This window comes from Diorhabda sublineata, chromosome 4 (genome assembly GCF_026230105.1).
Source record: "Diorhabda sublineata isolate icDioSubl1.1 chromosome 4, icDioSubl1.1, whole genome shotgun sequence".
In the NCBI taxonomy this organism is placed as follows: Eukaryota; Metazoa; Arthropoda; class Insecta; order Coleoptera; family Chrysomelidae; genus Diorhabda; species Diorhabda sublineata.
Genome location: NC_079477.1, coordinates 35298930 through 35318841, shown reverse-complemented (window position 1 = coordinate 35318841; position 19912 = coordinate 35298930). Strand labels below are relative to the sequence as shown.

Here is a 19912-nt window from a genome sequence, read left to right as displayed (position 1 = left end):
TCTAAAGAGGCTTAAACATGATTTTCAATGGTCTAAAGTGGCTATAACATGTCCTAAAATGTTCTAGCTCGGTTAAAAAATGATCTAAAACGTCGCAAATTTATAAAAAAATATCTGAAACTTCTGAAAACGTTCAAATATTACCTATAATGTTCTAAAGAGGCTTAAACATGATTTCAACTGGTCTAAAGTGGCTATAACATGTTCTAAAATGTTCTACCGCGGCTAAAAAATGATCTAAAACGTTCTGTACTTATGAAGAAATATCTGAAACGTTGGAAAACATTCAAATACTACCTAAAATAATCTAAAGAGGCTTAAACATGATTTTCAATGGTCTAAAGTGGCTATAACATGTTCTGGCGCGGCTAAAAAATGATCTAAAACGTTCTGTATTTATAAAGAAATATCTGAAACGTTGGAAAACATTTAAATACTACCTAAAATAATCTAAAGAGGCTTAAACATGATTTTAAATGCTCTAAAGTGGCTATAACATGTCCTAAAATATTCTAAGGTGGTTAAAAATGTTTTAAAACGTTCTAAGTTCCTATGGAGAAATCTGAAGCTTTTAAAAACCTTCAAAAACGATCTAAGATATTCTAGACAGTCTAATATATGATCTAAAGTGGCTAAAAAATGATCTAAAGTGTTCTAAAGTGGCTAAAAATGATCTAAAGCGTTCTAAATTCCTATGGAGAAATCTGAAGCTTTTAAAAACCTTCAAAAACTATTTAAAATGTTCTATAAAGTTTAATATATGATTTAAGGTTGCTAAAAAAATAATCTAGAAGACAACCTAAAATGTTCTAAAGATTTGAAATGTTCTAAAGTCGTCATATGTTCTAAGGTGGCTAAGAAACGATATCACACGTTCCAAGGTGGCTAAAAAACGGTATAACATGTTCTAATGTGGTTAAAAAACGATATAACACGTTCAAAGGTGGCAAAAAACGATATAACATGTTCCAATATGGCTAAAAAACGATATAACTTGTTCTAATGTGGGTAAAAAATAATATAACACGTTCCAAGGTGACTAAAAAACGATATAACATGTTCTAATGTGGCTAAAAAACGATATAACATGTTCTAATGTGCTAAAAAACGATGTAACATGTTCTAATGTGGCTAAAAAACGATATAACATGTTCTAATGTGGCTAAAAAACGATATAACATGTTCTAATGTGCTAAAAAACGATGTAACATGTTCTAATGTGGCTAAAAAATGATATAACATGTTCTAATGTGGCTAAAAACGATATAACGTGCTAATGTGACTATAAAACGATGTAACATGTTCTAATGTGGCTAAAAAACGATGTAACATGTTCTAATGTGCTAAAAAACGATATAACATGTTCTAATGTGCTAAAAAACGATGTAACATGTTCTAAGGTGGTTTAAAACGAGATAACATATTGTAGGATGGCTAAAATGTTCTAAATTATTACGGGGTGACCAAAAGTTCTTGAAAACCCCTTCAAAACGATCTAATATACTCTATAGAGGTTAAAAAAATGATCTAGGCTGATAAAAAACGACCGCAAGTGATTTGAAACGTTCATAATCGATGTAAAATGTATGGAAACTATTTAGAATTTTGATGAGTGAAGAAAAATTTTGAAATATCTCAAAAATTGATTCTTTTCCGGCTTAAAATCGTAATCGATTGTCGAGCAAAGCTATAGAAAACAATAATACAAATATAAAAACGGACTTTTTCATTTCGTCCAAACCCCTCCGATATTCCAGTCAGTTCTGCCACCTGTTTAAAAATTCCTCGGCCGCCCCCTACCCCGTCTCCTCTCGCCCTTACGGTAGCAAAGAGGAATTGGCCGTATACACAAAATATCCATAATGCAATAGTAGGGAGAGGAGAGGGGCACAAGCGCACAACGTTGCGGCGCTATTGCCAGTTCGATAACTGCCCCTGTTGAAGTTGCATCGACGTCGGGATGGAGTTTCATGGGAGCGACACGCGTTTTAAATATTCATAGTGATTGTGAGGGTGCCATCGAACTTTTTTTTTTTTGACCATGGGTGCCGTTTTTAATTAGATTCTCTCGTCGAATCGGTTCGATTCAGGTAAGAGAGATTTCTATTCCCTTATTTGTATATATATATATATATAGGTAACTACCTACCTGTAATGGCGGTTTTCTGTTATTTCTGAATAGAGATATCGACTGTGAGGGTGATATGTCAAAAAAATACCAATAGATTCATATAAACTTGATGCCGTTACTTGTATCGATTTCTTTGTACAAACTCAAAATAATCGATTTTTTCTCGTTTATTTTATATCGATATGACGAACGATGACAGGAACAAAGAAATATTTCGGATATGACGTAAGCAAAGTGTCCAAATATTAATTTTTCGATATTCGGAAGGTGATACAGGACCCGGGATTCGGTTACGAAATTTTTCGACGCCGCAACGCTTTTTTTTTTTCTTTATTTGTAACGTAGATTATTTTTCGATTGGTTCAGAAACATTTTTCGCAACCCAGATGCGTTTATAAACATTATAGTTAATTTCGCAGGCATTTTCAGTACTCTAAGAGCATATTAAAAGTTTGTAAGCATCCCAAAAAGTTTCACGAACTTTTTCGATAGTTTTGGAAGCATTTTCCGTACCCTGGGAGTATTTTCGATAGTTTTAGGAGCATTTTTCGTATTCTGAGAGCATTTTCGATAGTTTAAGGAGCATTTTTCGTATTCTGAGGTCATTATGGAAAGTTTAAGGAGCATTTTTCGTATCGTGGGGCATTTACGATGATTTTACAAGCATTATTGTTATCATTTTCTATAGTTTAACAAGGATTTTTCGTATCCTGGGAGCGTTTTCGATAGTGTTAAAAGCATTTTTCGTATTCTGGGAGAATTTTAAGCATTTTCGATAGTTCTAAAAACATTTCTCTTATCCCGGAAGCAGTTTTCATAATTTTAAAACCATTTTTCGTATTCTGAGATCATTTTCACACAAATTTTGAGCATTTTCGAAAGGTTTAGAAGCATTTTTCGTATCCTGGAAGTATTTTTGATAGTTTTGCTAGCTTTTTTCGTATTCTGGGAGCATTTTCGATGGCTTTACAAGCATTTTGCGTATTCTGGGAACATTTTCACAATGTTTTTGAGCATTTTCGAAAGGTTTAGAAAACATTTGTCGTATCATGGGAGTATTTTTGATAGTTTTACCAGCTTTTTTCGTATCCTGCGAGCCTTTTTGATAGTTTTACAAGCATTTTCCGTATTCTGGGATCATTTTCACACAAATTTTGAGCATTTTCGAAAGGTTTAGAAGCATTTTTCATATCCTGGCAGCATTTCTGATAGTTTAACAAGCATTTTTCATATTATGGGAACATTTTCGTTAGCTTTACAAGCATTTTTCGTTTTCTAGAAGCATTTCCAATAGATTTACAAGCATTTTTCGTAACGTGGGAGCAATTTCGATAGTTTTACAATAATTTTTTATATTCTGGGAGCATTTCCGATAGTATAACAAGCATTTTTCGAACATTTACGATAATTTTAAAAAGGTTTACATGCATTTCTCATAACATAGGAGTAACTTTTATGATTTAGAAACGTTTTAAGCATTTTTCTTAGTATTCGAGCATTTTCAGCGTTCTCAATAGCATCACAAGCATTTTTCGTATCCTTTGAGAATTTTCAACAGTTTGACAAGCATTGTTTATTGATCGAACATTTTTCTTAATCAAGAAGCATTTTAAATGAGTTTTCAAGCATTTTCAACACTTTTTAAACGTTTTTAAAGATTTAGAAGCATTTTTTCTACCAATAAGCATTCTCAATTACTTTAAGTCCATTTCAATGTGTTCATGAGTTATTGTAAACACATTTTCCAATCGTTTCAAGCGGTATAAAGATCATTAAACAAATTTCGATGATTTTCCGAATGTTTTGTTCGAATTTTTGAGCGTTTCGAATAAGCTTTGGAACGATTAAAAGAGATTACATTATTTATAAGGTTTTCAATCGATATTCAGGCGTTTCAAATTCCAAATTCCAACGTTGGAGACAAGCCGAAACGGCTTTGTCTTGTTAGAAACACTTTCTTATAGTCAGTTATGTCCGCTGTCGCTTCTTGGGTCCAGCATTGAATTAAACATTACCAGTTCTGGGTAAATAAGAGATCTCTATTGATTCGACGTGTATACAGTGTGAAACGAAATGAAAATCAACGAATACGAAGAAGAAAATCCGTCCTGTATGTGATACAGGATTCTTATATAAACGTCTAAAACCATTACGTCGACCGGAACAGGGAAGATAATGTGTTAAGGATGGGATAAGGACGAGTTTACCCTTATCCAGGACGAGATAGGACGTGCAGATGTAAGTAAAATGAAATTTGTGTCATCGAGACGTATCGCTAAGCAAGAAAATCGCTGTTAGGTCATTAGTGTGCAGTAGAATTTACTAGGGGCGTCGATTTTTGGTGTTTCACGATTTTTCGGCGAAGGCGCGTATTATTTTGTTAAATTTGGTGAATACGCTTCCAATATTTTGACGTTTGCGCGTATTTTTTTGTTAAATTGACGTTCGTGAGCATTTTTGATAATTTGATGAGCAGTTTTGTAGCTCAGATGTATATCAATACGTTTGTAACCGTTAAAAACAGGTTTTCGAGCATTTTCAATAATTTCATGAGCATTTTTGTAATCTACAAGCATTTTCAATCAAATTGGAGCATTCTCAATAATTTAACAAGCATTTTTAGTAGCACGTGTGAATTTTCATCAAGTTTGTTTACATTTTCGACTGATTTTAAGCATTTTTTTTTAACCAGGAGCGTTTTCAATAGGTCTTTGTGCATTTTTCTTAGTATTACAAGTATTTGTTTAAATCCAGATACATTTGTAACTAGTTCTCAAGCATTTTCATCGATTTCCAGAGCATTTTTGTAATCTAGAAGCATTTTCAATCAAATTGGAGCATTCTCAATAATTTAAAAAGCATTTTTAGTAACACGTGTGCATTTCCTTCAAGTTTGTTTGCATTTTCGACTGATTTTAAGCATTTTTTTGAACCAGGAGCATTTTCAATAGGTTTTTGTGCATTTTCCTTAGTATTACAAGCATTTGTTTAAATCCAGATACATTTTTAACTAGTTCTCAAGCATTTTCATCGATTTTCAGAGCATTTTTGTAATCTAGAAGCATTTTCAATCAAATTGGAGCATTCTCAATAATTTAACAAGCATTTTTAGTAGCACGTGTGAATTTTCATCAAGTTTGTTTACATTTTCGACTGATTTTAAGCATTTTTTTTTAACCAGGAGCGTTTTCAATAGGTCTTTGTGCATTTTTCTTAGTATTACAAGTATTTGTTTAAATCCAGATACATTTGTAACTAGTTCTCAAGCATTTTCATCGATTTCCAGAGCATTTTTGTAATCTAGAAGCATTTTCAATCAAATTGGAGCATTCTCAATAATTTAAAAAGCATTTTTAGTAACACGTGTGCATTTCCTTCAAGTTTGTTTGCATTTTCGACTGATTTTAAGCATTTTTTTGAACCAGGAGCGTTTTCAATAGGTCTTTGTGCATTTTTCTTAGTATTACAAGTATTTGTTTAAATCCAGATACATTTGTAACTAGTTCTCAAGCATTTTCATCGATTTCCAGAGCATTTTTGTAATCTAGAAGCATTTTCAATCAAATTGGAGCATTCTCAATAATTTAAAAAGCATTTTTAGTAACACGTGTGCATTTCCTTCAAGTTTGTTTGCATTTTCGACTGATTTTAAGCATTTTTTTGAACCAGGAGCATTTTCAATAGGTTTTTGTGCATTTTCCTTAGTATTACAAGCATTTGTTTAAATCCAGATACATTTTTAACTAGTTCTCAAGCATTTTCATCGATTTTCAGAGCATTTTTGTAATCTAGAAGCATTTTCAATCAAATTGGAGCATTCTCAATAATTTAAAAAGCATTTTTAGTAACACGTGTGCATTTCCTTCAAGTTTGTTTGCATTTTCGACTGATTTTAAGCATTTTTTTGAACCAGGAGCATTTTCAATAGGTTTTTGTGCATTTTCCTTAGTATTACAAGCATTTGTTTAAATCCAGATACATTTTTAACTAGTTCTCAAGCATTTTCATCGATTTTCAGAGCATTTTTGTAATCTAGAAGCATTTTCAATCAAATTGGAGCATTCTCAATAATTTAAAAAGCATTTTTAGTAACACGTGTGCATTTCCTTCAAGTTTGTTTGCATTTTCGACTGATTTTAAGCTTTTTTTTGAACCAGGAGCATTTTCAATAGGTTTTTGTGCATTTTCCTTAGTATTACAAGCATTTGTTTAAATCCAGATACATTTTTAACTAGTTCTCAAGCATTTTCATCGATTTTCAGAGCATTTTTGTAATCTAGAAGCATTTTCAATCAAATTGGAGCATTCTCAATAATTTAAAAAGCATTTTTAGTAACACGTGTGCATTTCCTTCAAGTTTGTTTGCATTTTCGACTGATTTTAAGCATTTTTTTGAACCAGGAGCATTTTCAATAGGTTTTTGTGCATTTTCCTTAGTATTACAAGCATTTGTTTAAATCCAGATACATTTTTAACTAGTTCTCAAGCATTATCATCGATTTCCAGAGCATTTTTGTAATCTAGAAGCATTTTCAATCAAATTGGAGCATTCTCAATAATTTAAAAAGCATTTTTAGTAACACGTGTGCATTTCCTTCAAGTTTGTTTGCATTTTCGACTGATTTTAAGCATTTTTTTGAACCAGGAGCATTTTCAATAGGTTTTTGTGCATTTTCCTTAGTATTACAAGCATTTGTTTAAATCCAGATAAATTTTTAACTAGTTCTCAAGCATTTTCATCGATTTCCAGAGCATTTTTGTAATCTAGAAGCATTTTCAATCAAATTGGAGCATTCTCAATAATTTAAAAAGCATTTTTAGTAACACGTGTGCATTTCCTTCAAGTTTGTTTGCATTTTCGACTAATTTTAAGCATTTTTTTGAACCAGGAGCATTTTCAATAGGTTTTTGTGCATTTTCCTTAGTATTACAAGCATTTGTTTAAATCCAGATACATTTTTAACTAGTTCTCAAGCATTTTCATCAATTTCCGGAGCATTTTTGTAATCTAGAAGCATTTTCAATCAAATTGGTGCATTCTCAATAATTTAACAAGCATTTTTAGTAACACGTGTGCATTTCCTTCAAGTTTTTCTGCATTTTCGACTGATTTTAAGCATTTTTTTTGAACCAGGAGCGTTTTCAATAGGTCTTTGTGCATTTTTCTTAGTATTACAAGCATTTGTTTAAATCCTGATTCATTTTTAACTAGTTCTCAAGCATTTTCGACACATTTTATCGATTTCAGTGCTGTTTTTTAGTCCCAGCCGCATTTTCCATGAGCTTTTAAACATTTTTTGTATCCTTCTTAAAGTTTAGAAAGTTTCCATCGATTTTACAAGCATTTTTTGAAGTTTTTGTGCATTTTCTATCATCCAGGAGCATTTGCAATGATTTTATCAACATTTGTTATAATCTGCGAGCATTTTCATCAACTTCTGATGCATTTTACCGATTTCAGAAGCATTTTTCATAAATTTATAAGCATTTTTTGTAGTCTACGTTTATTTGTATTAAGCTTAGAAGCTTTTCATCAATTTCACAAGCATTTTCAACTAATTTGTGAACATTTTATATCATACAAGAGTGTTTTCAATGCTTTTATGAACATTTTTCTTTTATTTGGTAGCATTTGAAACAACTTCTGAAGCACTAAATAGAATTAACAAGCATTTTTTGAAACCCAGAAGTATTTTCAATAAGTTTTTGAGCTTTTTTTATCATGCAGGAGCATTTACAATGATTTTATAAGCATTTGCTATAATCTGTGAGCGTTTTCATCAACTTCAGATGTAATTTAACAATTTCAGAAGCTTTATTTGAGACCCTGGAGAATTTTTCATAAATTTATAAGCATTTTTTGTAGAGTAGGAGTATTTGTATTAAGTTTACAAGCTTTTCGTTAATTTCACTAGCATTTAAACTAATTTACAAGTATTTTTGGTCATATATGAGTGTTTTCAATGCTTTTATGAACATTTTTCTTATTTGGTAGCATTTGAAACAACTTCTGAATCACTAAATAGAATTAACAAGCATTTTTTGAAACCCTGAAGCACTTTCAATAAGTTTTTGAGCATTTTTTTATCATGTAGGACCATTTACTTTGATTTTATAAGCATTTGCCAGATTTTCTCAACTTCTGACGCATTTTACCGATTTCAGAAGCATTTTTTGAAACCCAGGATCAGTTTTTATAAATTTTTAAGCATTTTTTGTCTTATAAAAGTGTTTTCAATGTTTTTGTAATCATTTTTGTGATTCCGTAGCATTTGAATCAACTTCTAAAGCATTAAATCGATTTGACAAGCATGTTTAGAGACTCAGAAGCATTCTCAATAAATGTTTAAGCATTTATAATGTATTCAAAAACATTTCAAGAACCAATCAATAACGACACCGTTTTTCACGCATTCAGAGGATGTTTTCCCAATATTCTGTCGAATGCGCCCGATTTTTTTTAAATTTATTCATAACTTTCAATATACAGGGTCCACCGAAATGAAGTATACATCTCGAAATACATTTTTTTTTGTTTAAATCACTTTTCAACGGTTATTTCGGATTTAGTTAATTTCCACTTCATTTATATGATAATTCCGATTCTTATTTAAATTTATATTGGAATATCTCCGAGGGGAAACGTCATATTTCCCTTTCCCGATGTTTTTTTCTCTGGCAAAAAAAATTTACATCGCGATTTTTCCGTATCGAATTAATTATATTTGGTGAGGTTATGAGCGGACTAGATTGTACGATACGGAGGTTAACGTACTAAGTATAAAGATAACCCTTGAACGTTCGAGGGGTTATATTAGCACCCCGAGATAATTCCCGAGTAAAGTTCGTCTGCTAATGGTACGGAAAACCGATCCGCGGATAGCGGAAAACTTGCTCGCTGTTCACACACAACTAAACCACACGTAATTAACGAAAATATTTGTTTTCACTTCGCCAACAACATTTCTAAGATTGTTTCACCCTGTATTCGATACTTTCCGGGGAAAAACATGGCGGGGATTCGAGTTGACGATGTCGTTCATTGTTGAAGGTGATTTTTCGATGAAGATAAGCCGCGTTCGTTCTTTTGTTGACTTGCACAGCGAGCTTTTCGTTTTTTATGATGATGAACACGGTGAGAGCGTTTAACTATAAGAAAAAAATTGTCTATGGATAGTTTAGGGTGTCGTGAGATTATTAAATATTTGTTCTTGTCGATACTATCGTATAATATGTTTGTGTGAATTATTTTCCACAGTGAAATATGGAATTTGTCTATGGATAGCTTCTCATGTACTGAAACTGTCATATTACGCCTTAATACAGTTGAATACATTCAAATTTATCTATGGACAGCTTGTCATCTATCGAAATTGTCAAATTCAGCTTCTATAAATTTAAATACTCTAAAATTTCTCTATGGATAGTTTCTCGTGTACCGAAATCGTCATATTTTATATAATACAATCGAATTTGTCTATGGATAGCTTCTCATGTACTAAAATTATCAAATATTACGCTTCAATATCGTTAAATACATTCGAGTTTGTCTATGGATAGTTTCTCGTGTACCAAAATTGTCATATTATGCCTTAATATCGTTACTTATATTCAAATTTGTCTATGGATAGCTTCTCATGTACTGAAACTGTCATATTACGCCTTAATACAGTTGAATACATTCAAATTTATCTATGGACAGCTTGTCATCTATCGAAATTGTCAAATTCAGCTTCTATAAATTTAAATACTCTAAAATTTCTCTATGGATAGTTTCTCGTGTACCGAAATCGTCATATTTTATATAATACAATCGAATTTGTCTATGGATAGCTTCTCATGTACTAAAATTATCACATATTACGCTTCAATATCGTTAAATACATTCGAGTTTGTCTATGGATAGTTTCTCGTGTACCGAAATCGTCATATTTTATATAATACAATCGAATTTGTCTATGGATAGCTTCTCATGTACTAAAATTATAACATATTACGCTTCAATATCGTTAAATACATTCGAGTTTGTCTATGGATAGTTTCTCGTGTACCGAAATCGTCATATTTTATATAATACATTCGAATTTGTCTATGGATAGCTTCTCATGTACTAAAATTATCATATTACGCCTTAATACAGTTGAATACATTCAAATTTATCTATGGACAGCTTGTCATCTAACGAAATCGTCAAATTCAGCTTCTATAAATTTAAATACTCTAAAATTTCTCTATGGATAGTTTCTCGTGTACCGAAATCGTCATATTTTATATAATACAATCGAATTTGTCTATGGATAGCTTCTCATGTACTAAAATTATCAAATATTACGCTTCAATATCGTTAAATACATTCGAGTTTGTCTATGGATAGTTTCTCGTGTACCGAAATCGTCATATTTTATATAATACAATCGAATTTGACTATGGATAGCTTCTCATGTACTAAAATTACCATATTATGCTTCAGTATCGTTAAATACTTTCGAGTTTGTCTATGGGTAGCTTCTCTCTACTTATGTACTAAAATTACCATATTATGCTTGAATATTGTTAAATACATTCGAGTTCGTCTATGGATAGTTTCTCGTGTACCAAAATTGTCATATTATGCCTTAATATCGTTACTTATATTCAAATTTGTCTATGGTTAGTTTCTGGAGTACCGAAGTTGTAATATTACGCCTTAATACATTTAATTACAATCGAATTTGTCTATGGATAGCTTCTCATGTACTAAAATTATCAAATATTACGCTTCAATATCGTTAAATACATTAGAGTTTGTCTATGGATAGTTTCTCGTGTACCGAAATCGTCATATTTTATATAATACATTCGAATTTGTCTATGGATAGCTTCTCATGTACTAAAATTATCATATTACGCGTTAATATAGTTGAATACATTCAAATTTATCTATGGACTGCTTGTCATCTATCGAAATTGTCAAATTCAGCTTCTATAAATTTAAATACTCTAAAATTTCTCTATGGATAGTTTCTCGTGTACCGAAATCGTCATATTTTATATAATACAATCGAATTTGTCTATGGATAGCTTCTCATGTACTAAAATTATCACATATTACGCTTCAATATCGTTAAATACATTCGAGTTTGTCTATGGATAGTTTCTCGTGTACCGAAATCGTCATATTTTATATAATACAATCGAATTTGTCTATGGATAGCTTCTCATGTACTAAAATTATAACATATTACGCTTCAATATCGTTAAATACATTCGAGTTTGTCTATGGATAGTTTCTCGTGTACCGAAATCGTCATATTTTATATAATACATTCGAATTTGTCTATGGATAGCTTCTCATGTACTAAAATTATCATATTACGCGTTAATATAGTTGAATACATTCAAATTTATCTATGGACTGCTTGTCATCTATCGAAATTGTCAAATTCAGCTTCTATAAATTTAAATACTCTAAAATTTCTCTATGGATAGTTTCTCGTGTACCGAAATCGTCATATTTTATATAATACAATCGAATTTGTCTATGGATAGCTTCTCATGTACTAAAATTATCAAATATTACGCTTCAATATCGTTAAATACATTCGAGTTTGTCTATGGATAGTTTCTCGTGTACCGAAATCGTCATATTTTATATAATACAATCGAATTTGTCTATGGATAGCTTTTCATGTACTAAAATTATAACATATTACGCTTCAATATCGTTAAATACATTCGAGTTTGTCTATGGATAGTTTCTCGTGTACCGAAATCGTCATATTTTATATAATACATTCGAATTTGTCTATGGATAGCTTCTCATGTACTAAAATTATCATATTACGCCTTAATACAGTTGAATACATTCAAATTTATCTATGGACAGCTTGTCATCTAACGAAATTGTCAAATTCAGCTTCTATAAATTTAAATACTCTAAAATTTCTCTATGGATAGTTTCTCGTGTACCGAAATCGTCATATTTTATATAATACAATCGAATTTGTCTATGGATAGCTTCTCATGTACTAAAATTATCAAATATTACGCTTCAATATCGTTAAATACATTCGAGTTTGTCTATGGATAGTTTCTCGTGTACCGAAATCGTCATATTTTAGATAATACAATCGAATTTGACTATGGATAGCTTCTCATGTACTAAAATTACCATATTATGCTTCAGTATCGTTAAATACTTTCGAGTTTGTCTATGGGTAGCTTCTCTCTACTTATGTACTAAAATTACCATATTATGCTTGAATATTGTTAAATACATTCGAGTTCGTCTATGGATAGTTTCTCGTGTACCAAAATTGTCATATTATGCCTTAATATCGTTACTTATATTCAAATTTGTCTATGGTTAGTTTCTGGAGTACCGAAGTTGTAATATTATGTCTTAATACAGTTGAATACACTCGAATCTGTCTATGGAAAGCTTCTAGGGTACCGAAATGGTCATATTACGCCTTAATACATTTAATTACAATCGAATTTGTCTATGGATAGCTTCTCATGTACTAAAATTATCAAATATTACGCTTCAATATCGTTAAATACATTAGAGTTTGTCTATGGATAGTTTCTCGTGTACCGAAATCGTCATATTTTATATAATACATTCGAATTTGTCTATGGATAGCTTCTCAAGTACTAAAATTATCATATTACGCGTTAATTTAGTTGAATACATTCAAATTTATCTATGGACTGCTTGTCATCTATCGAAATTGTCAAATTCAGCTTCTATAAATTTAAATACTCTAAAATTTCTCTATGGATAGTTTCTCGTGTACCGAAATCGTCATATTTTATATAGTACAATCGAATTTGTCTATGGATAGCTTCTCATGTACTAAAATTATCACATATTACGCTTCAATATCGTTAAATACATTCGAGTTTGTCTATGGATAGTTTCTCGTGTACCGAAATCGTCATATTTTATATAGTACATTCGAATTTGTCTATGGGTAGCTTCTCGTGTACTAAAATTATCATATTATGCTTCAATATCGTTAAATACATTCGAGTTTATCTATGGATAGTTTCTCGTGTACCAAAATTGTCATGTTATGCCTTAATATCGTTACTTATATTCAAATTTGTCTATGGTTAGTTTCTGGAGTACCGAAGTTGTAATATTATGTCTTAATACAGTTGAATACACTCGAATCTGTCTATGGATAGCTTCTAGGGTACCGAAATTGTCATATTACGCCTTAATACATTTAATTACAATCGAATTTGTCTATGGACAGATTATCGTATATTGTAATTATCGTATTGTGCCTCTATACAATTGATTACTTCTAAATTTGTCAATGGGTAGCGTCTCTTGTACTGAAATCATCAAATTCTGCTTCTATGTTATCAAATCTTTTCAAATTTGTCTATGGATAGCCTCCTGTGTAAAAAAATTGTGCTATTATACGGAAAAATATCTCTAAATTTGTCTATGGATAGCTTCTCGTGTACAAATATTATTGAATTATGTCTTTTTATAGTCAAATATTTCTGAATTTGTCTATGGATAACTTCTCGTGAACTGAAATTGACGATTTATCTAAATTTATTCTATCTATTAACTATTTTTTACGTTGATTATACATAAATTACTGTCATTATTGATATAAAGCCCTATACACTGTAGTATACTATGTAATTTGTTTATGGATAGCTATTTTTATTCTGAAATTTTCAAAAAATCAATTTCAATAATTTTTCAATTATTTTCGTTGTTAATATTACGAATATTTATAATAGCAACGACAAAAGATCCTTTCTATCGTTGAATATATAAAAATTTATCTATGGATAGCTCTCGTTTTCCGACATAGTCGTATTTTTTATATTTCTACCATCTGTGAACTAGTTTGGACATTTTTTATATAAAAATGCGTGTCATTATTGATAGAACAATCAAGTTCCCTGAAATTTGTCTATGGATAGCATTTTTTTTCTGGAATTATCAAAACAACCATAATTCAAATATATTTGAAATATTTCTTACACGAATTTAATTCATTAATGAGAGAAATCCGTTTTTGATTATAAAATAATTTCGAATTTGTCTATGGCTAGTTCTTCATGTCCCAAGTTAACGACTATGGTGCTATTTTTTTCTAAATACGGATCACCATTAATATATTTTATATAAAAATGTATATCGTCAATGATACAGCAATAATTATTTAAAAAATTTGTCTATGGATAGCTTCTTTTATTCTAAAACTGTCAAAATATCCGTATTTCAATTATTTATCAACTACTACTGTTGTTTTTTATGACATAAATTAATCATATCCATAAAAGATATCGTTTGGTAGAATATATTTTATAGTTTGTCTATGGATAGTTCGTTTTGCTTTAAACATCGATATCTCAGCCAATTTTGTTCCGATTCTAATGTTCTACATATCAATTAATATCTACTCAATGAGAGGAACAATTTTCCGTTATCAGTTATAACGATATCTTCCTGTAGATGGCGCTCGATTCGAAAAACTTCCAAAACTACGTTAAAAAACGATATAAAACAAATAGTATATCAATTTTATTAAAAGTATTCGTTAATTAGTGCCCCTTGGACTAGATTATGATGAAAAAAGTAGATGGTTAGGCCACAGAAAGGCGTTTTCAGTAATAATAATAATTAGAAACGGTAGGGGATGTTGTTCGTGGACCCTAGCGAATCTGGCATGTTTAATATAATACCGGAAATTAACCGATTCTCCGGGGGTGGAATGCCGGAGCTTTTTACAGTTGCCTATCGATCGCGTCTATGTATGATTCATAGCGCTTCTGGATTTTCACGTCTCACGCCTTCATACCTGTGCCCGGTGCGTGTCTTTTGCGTTCGTACCTCCGTAAAAATTTTCGATTTTTACATATATACAGGTCGTCCCCTAAATCGAGACGATGCTATTTTAATTCGCGCCCCCATTGTGGTCAGGTAACTTATTTCAATTTCTGGCGAGTTGGGGTCGGGGAAATAACGAAGTAGCTCCGGAGTTTAATGCCGAGGGGGTGAACGTGAAACTGTACGTGGATCATCAATTCCCTTCTCGACGTTACGAAAGCTTATAAATCATCATGTTTATGTCGAGGGTTGTACAGAAATGTCGCTCATTTTACAGGGAGAAACCGATGGAAAGCATTAGTCGTAAAATGTTCTGTGTAGTTAGTTACTCCCATATGTGTCTGATATGGATCTTGGAATAAGTCGAAACAAATTCGAATTATGGCGAACGCGCCCGATAAAATTTCAAATACTGGCGAACGCGCTCGATAAAATTTCAAACACAAACGAACGTGCCCGATAAAATTTCAAATAATGGCGGGCGCGCCCGGGAGTATTTTAAATAATGGCGAACGCGTCTGGGAGTATTTTAAATAATGGCGAACGCGCCTGGGAGTATTTCAAATAACGGCGAACGCGCCTGGGAGTATTTCAAATATTGGCGAACGCGCCTGCGAATATTTCAAATAATAGCGAACGCGCTTGGTTAGATATCCACTAATGGCGAAAAGGCAATAGTTTGTAAAAAAATCGATATTCGATCAACAGAAAATGAGTTTGAATTTTTATATACAGCGGTTTCGGAAATATAAACCATATGAAAAAACTTTCAACTTTAAAACCTTGTATATCGTAAACCAGAGATTATAAAAACGTCAAACTTTTTTAGATTATGGAACAATTGATGTCCAATCTACACAGAAGAAATTTGAGTTATTATATACAAGGGTTTTAAAAATATGGACGAAATTAGAAAACTCTGACGAATTTATTGAGAAAATTTTTATTACAACTTTGAAACTTTGTATCTCGTAAACCAGTGATGATAAAAACGTCAAAATTTTATAGATTATGCAACAATTAATGTCTAATATCCACAGCATGTGTTTGAGTTATTATATACAGAGGTTTTAAAAATATGGACGAAATTAAAAAACTGTTAAGAATTTTTTGAGAAAAACTTCAATTCAACTTTGAAACCTTGTATCTTGTAAACCACTAATGATAAAATCCTCAACATTTTATAGATTATAGAACAATTAATGCCCAATCTACAGAGCATGTGGTTGAGTCATTATATACAGGGATTTTGGAAATATGGACAAAATTAAAAAAACTGTTAAGAATTTGAGAAAAACTTTATTTCAACTTTGAAACCTTGTATCTCGTAAACCAGTGATGATAAAAACGTCAAAATTTTATAGATTATGCAACAATTAATGTCTAATATCCACAGCATGTGTTTGAGTTATTATATACAGAGGTTTTAAAAATATGGACGAAATTAAAAAACTGTTAAGAATTTTTTGAGAAAAACTTCAATTCAACTTTGAAACCTTGTATCTTGTAAACCACTAATGATAAAATCCTCAACATTTTATAGATTATAGAACAATTAATGCCCAATCTACAGAGCATGTGGTTGAGTTATTATATACAGGGATTTTGGAAATATGGACAAAATTAAAAAAACTGTTAAGAATTTGAGAAAAACTTTATTTCAACTTTGAAACCTTGTATCTCGTAAAACAGTGATGATAAAAACGTCAAAATTTTATAGATTATGCAACAATTAATGTCTAATATCCACAGCATATGTTTGAGTTATTATATACCGAGGTTTTAAAAATATGGACGAAATTAGAAAACTGTTAAGAATTTATTGAGAAAAACTTCAATTCAACTTTGAAACCTTGTATCTCGTAAAACAGTGATAATAAAACGTCAAAATTTTATAGATTATGCAACAATTAATGTCTAATATCCACAGCATGTGTTTGAGTTATTATATACCGAGGTTTTAAAAATATGGACGAAATTAGAAAACTGTTAAGAATTTATTGAGAAAAACTTCAATTCAACTTTGAAACCTTGTATCTCGTAAAACAGTGATAATAAAACGTCAAAATTTTATAGATTATGCAACAATTAATGTCCACTATCCACAGCATGTGTTTTGAGTAATTATATACAGAGGTTTTAAAAATATGGACGAAATTAAAAAACTGTTAAGAATTTTTTGAGAAAAACTTCAATTCAACTTTGAAACCTTGTATCTTGTAAACCACTAATGATACAATCCTCAACATTTTATAGATTATAGAACAATTAATGCCCAATCTACAGAGCATGTGGTTGAGTTATTATATACAGGGATTTTGGAAATATGGACAAAATTAAAAAAACTGTTAAGAATTTGAGAAAAACTTTATTTCAACTTTGAAACCTTGTATCTCGTAAAACAGTGATGATAAAAACGTCAAAATTTTATAGATTATGCAACAATTAATGTCTAATATCCACAGCATATGTTTGAGTTATTATATACCGAGGTTTTAAAAATATGGACGAAATTAGAAAACTGTTAAGAATTTATTGAGAAAAACTTCAATTCAACTTTGAAACCTTGTATCTCGTAAAACAGTGATAATAAAACGTCAAAATTTTATAGATTATGCAACAATTAATGTCTAATATCCACAGCATGTGTTTTGAGTAATTATATACAGAGGTTTTAAAAATATGGACGAAATTAAAAAACTGTTAAGAATTTTTTGAGAAAAACTTCAATTCAACTTTGAAACCTTGTATCTTGTAAACCACTAATGATAAAATCCTCAACATTTTATAGATTATGGAACAATTAATGCCCAATCTACAGAGCATGTGGTTGAGTTATTATATACAGGGATTTTGGAAATATGGACAAAATTAAAAAAACTGTTAAGAATTTGAGAAAAACTTTATTTCAACTTTGAAACCTTGTATCTCGTAAAACAGTGATGATAAAAACGTCAAAATTTTATAGATTATGCAACAATTAATGTCTAATATCCACAGCATATGTTTGAGTTATTATATACCGAGGTTTTAAAAATATGGACGAAATTAGAAAACTGTTAAGAATTTATTGAGAAAAACTTCAATTCAACTTTGAAACCTTGTATCTCGTAAAACAGTGATAATAAAACGTCAAAATTTTATAGATTATGCAACAATTAATGTCCACTATCCACAGCATGTGTTTTGAGTAATTATATACAGAGGTTTTAAAAATATGGACGAAATTAAAAAACTGTTAAGAATTTTTTGAGAAAAACTTCAATTCAACTTTGAAACCTTGTATCTCGTAAAACAGTGATAATAAAACGTCAAAATTTTATAGATTATGCAACAATTAATGTCCACTATCCACAGCATGTGTTTTGAGTAATTATATACAGAGGTTTTAAAAATATGGACGAAATTAAAAAACTGTTAAGAATTTTTTGAGAAAAACTTCAATTCAACTTTGAAACCTTGTATCTTGTAAACCACTAATGATACAATCCTCAACATTTTATAGATTATAGAACAATTAATGCCCAATCTACAGAGCATGTGGTTGAGTTATTATATACAGGGATTTTGGAAATATGGACAAAATTAAAAAAACTGTTAAGAATTTGAGAAAAACTTTATTTCAACTTTGAAACCTTGTATCTCGTAAACCAGTGATGATAAAAACGTCAAAATTTTATAGATTATGCAACAATTAATGTCCACTATCCACAGCATGTGTTTTGATTAATTATATATAGAGGTTTTAAAAATATGGTCGAAATTAAAAAACTGTTAAGAATTTATTGGGAAAAATTTTAATTCAACTTTGAAACCTTGTATCTTGTAAACCACTAATGATGAAATCCTCAACATTTTATAGATTATGGAACAATTAATGCCCAATCTACAGAGCATGTGTTTGAGTTATTATATACAGGGATTTTGGAAATATGGACAAAATTAAAAAAACTGTTAAGAATTTGAGAAAAACTTTATTTCAACTTTGAAACCTTGTATCTCGTAAACCAAAGATGATAAAAACGTCAAAATTTTATAGATTATGCAACAATTAATGTCTAATATCCACAGCATGTGATTGAGTTATTATATACCGAGGTTTTAAAAATATGGACGAAATTAAAAAACTGTTAAGAATTTTTTGAGAAAAACTTCAATTCAACTTTGAAACCTTGTATCTCGTAAAACAGTGATAATAAAAACGTCAAAATTTTATAGATTATGCAACAATTAATGTCCACTATCCACAGCATGTGTTTTGAGTAATTATATACAGAGGTTTTAAAAATATGGTCGAAATTAAAAAACTGTTAAGAATTTATTGGGAAAAACTTTAATTCAACTTTGAAGCCTTGTATTTTGTAAACCAATGACGATAAAATTCTCAAAATTTTATAGATTATGGAACAATTAATGCCCCATCTACAGAGCATGTGTTTGAGTTATTATATACAGGGGTTTCGAGAAAATAGATATTACATGTGAGGAAAATTTAACTTTTCACTTTAACCCTGTAAATTTCCGATAAATCTCAAATATATTAGACCAAATTTTATCATGCATTTAGATCGATCTTTTTTCTACGAAAAAATGTAAAAACCAAATTTGTATCTGCGATAATTTTGGAATTATCAAAAATCATATCGAAATTTTCGAAAAAAAAAGTTTCCAAACGAATATTTTCCCGAATTTTCCACTGTTTAGTCTCGACATAAATTTCCAATTAGAACGAAAATGAATTAGAATAATCCTCGATTTTGTTATTGCGCCGAATCTGACGTCACAGCCGGAGTTTCCTGTCGAACTTCCTTCCCTGCTGGGAACCAGATGGTCTAATTGAGCGTATCCCTCTTCCACCTCATTATATTTCCCCGAGGATTTTGGTTTCGACCAATTTATCAAAACGAATTAATTAGAAAACTTAAAAGTACAATATA

General features: G+C 30.6%; 1 protein-coding gene across 1 annotated transcript in view; it reads left to right on the top strand.

Moving 5' to 3' along the window:
- The first annotated feature begins 1940 nt into the window (after window positions 1–1940).
- LOC130443463 (discoidin domain-containing receptor 2-like) overlaps window positions 1941–19912 on the top strand; it is a 35155-nt gene continuing 17183 nt past the window's right edge. The window contains exon 1 of the mRNA XM_056778106.1: window positions 1941–2090. The gene's annotated coding sequence lies outside the window, so the exon portion shown is untranslated. The remainder of the gene's footprint in view (window positions 2091–19912) is intronic.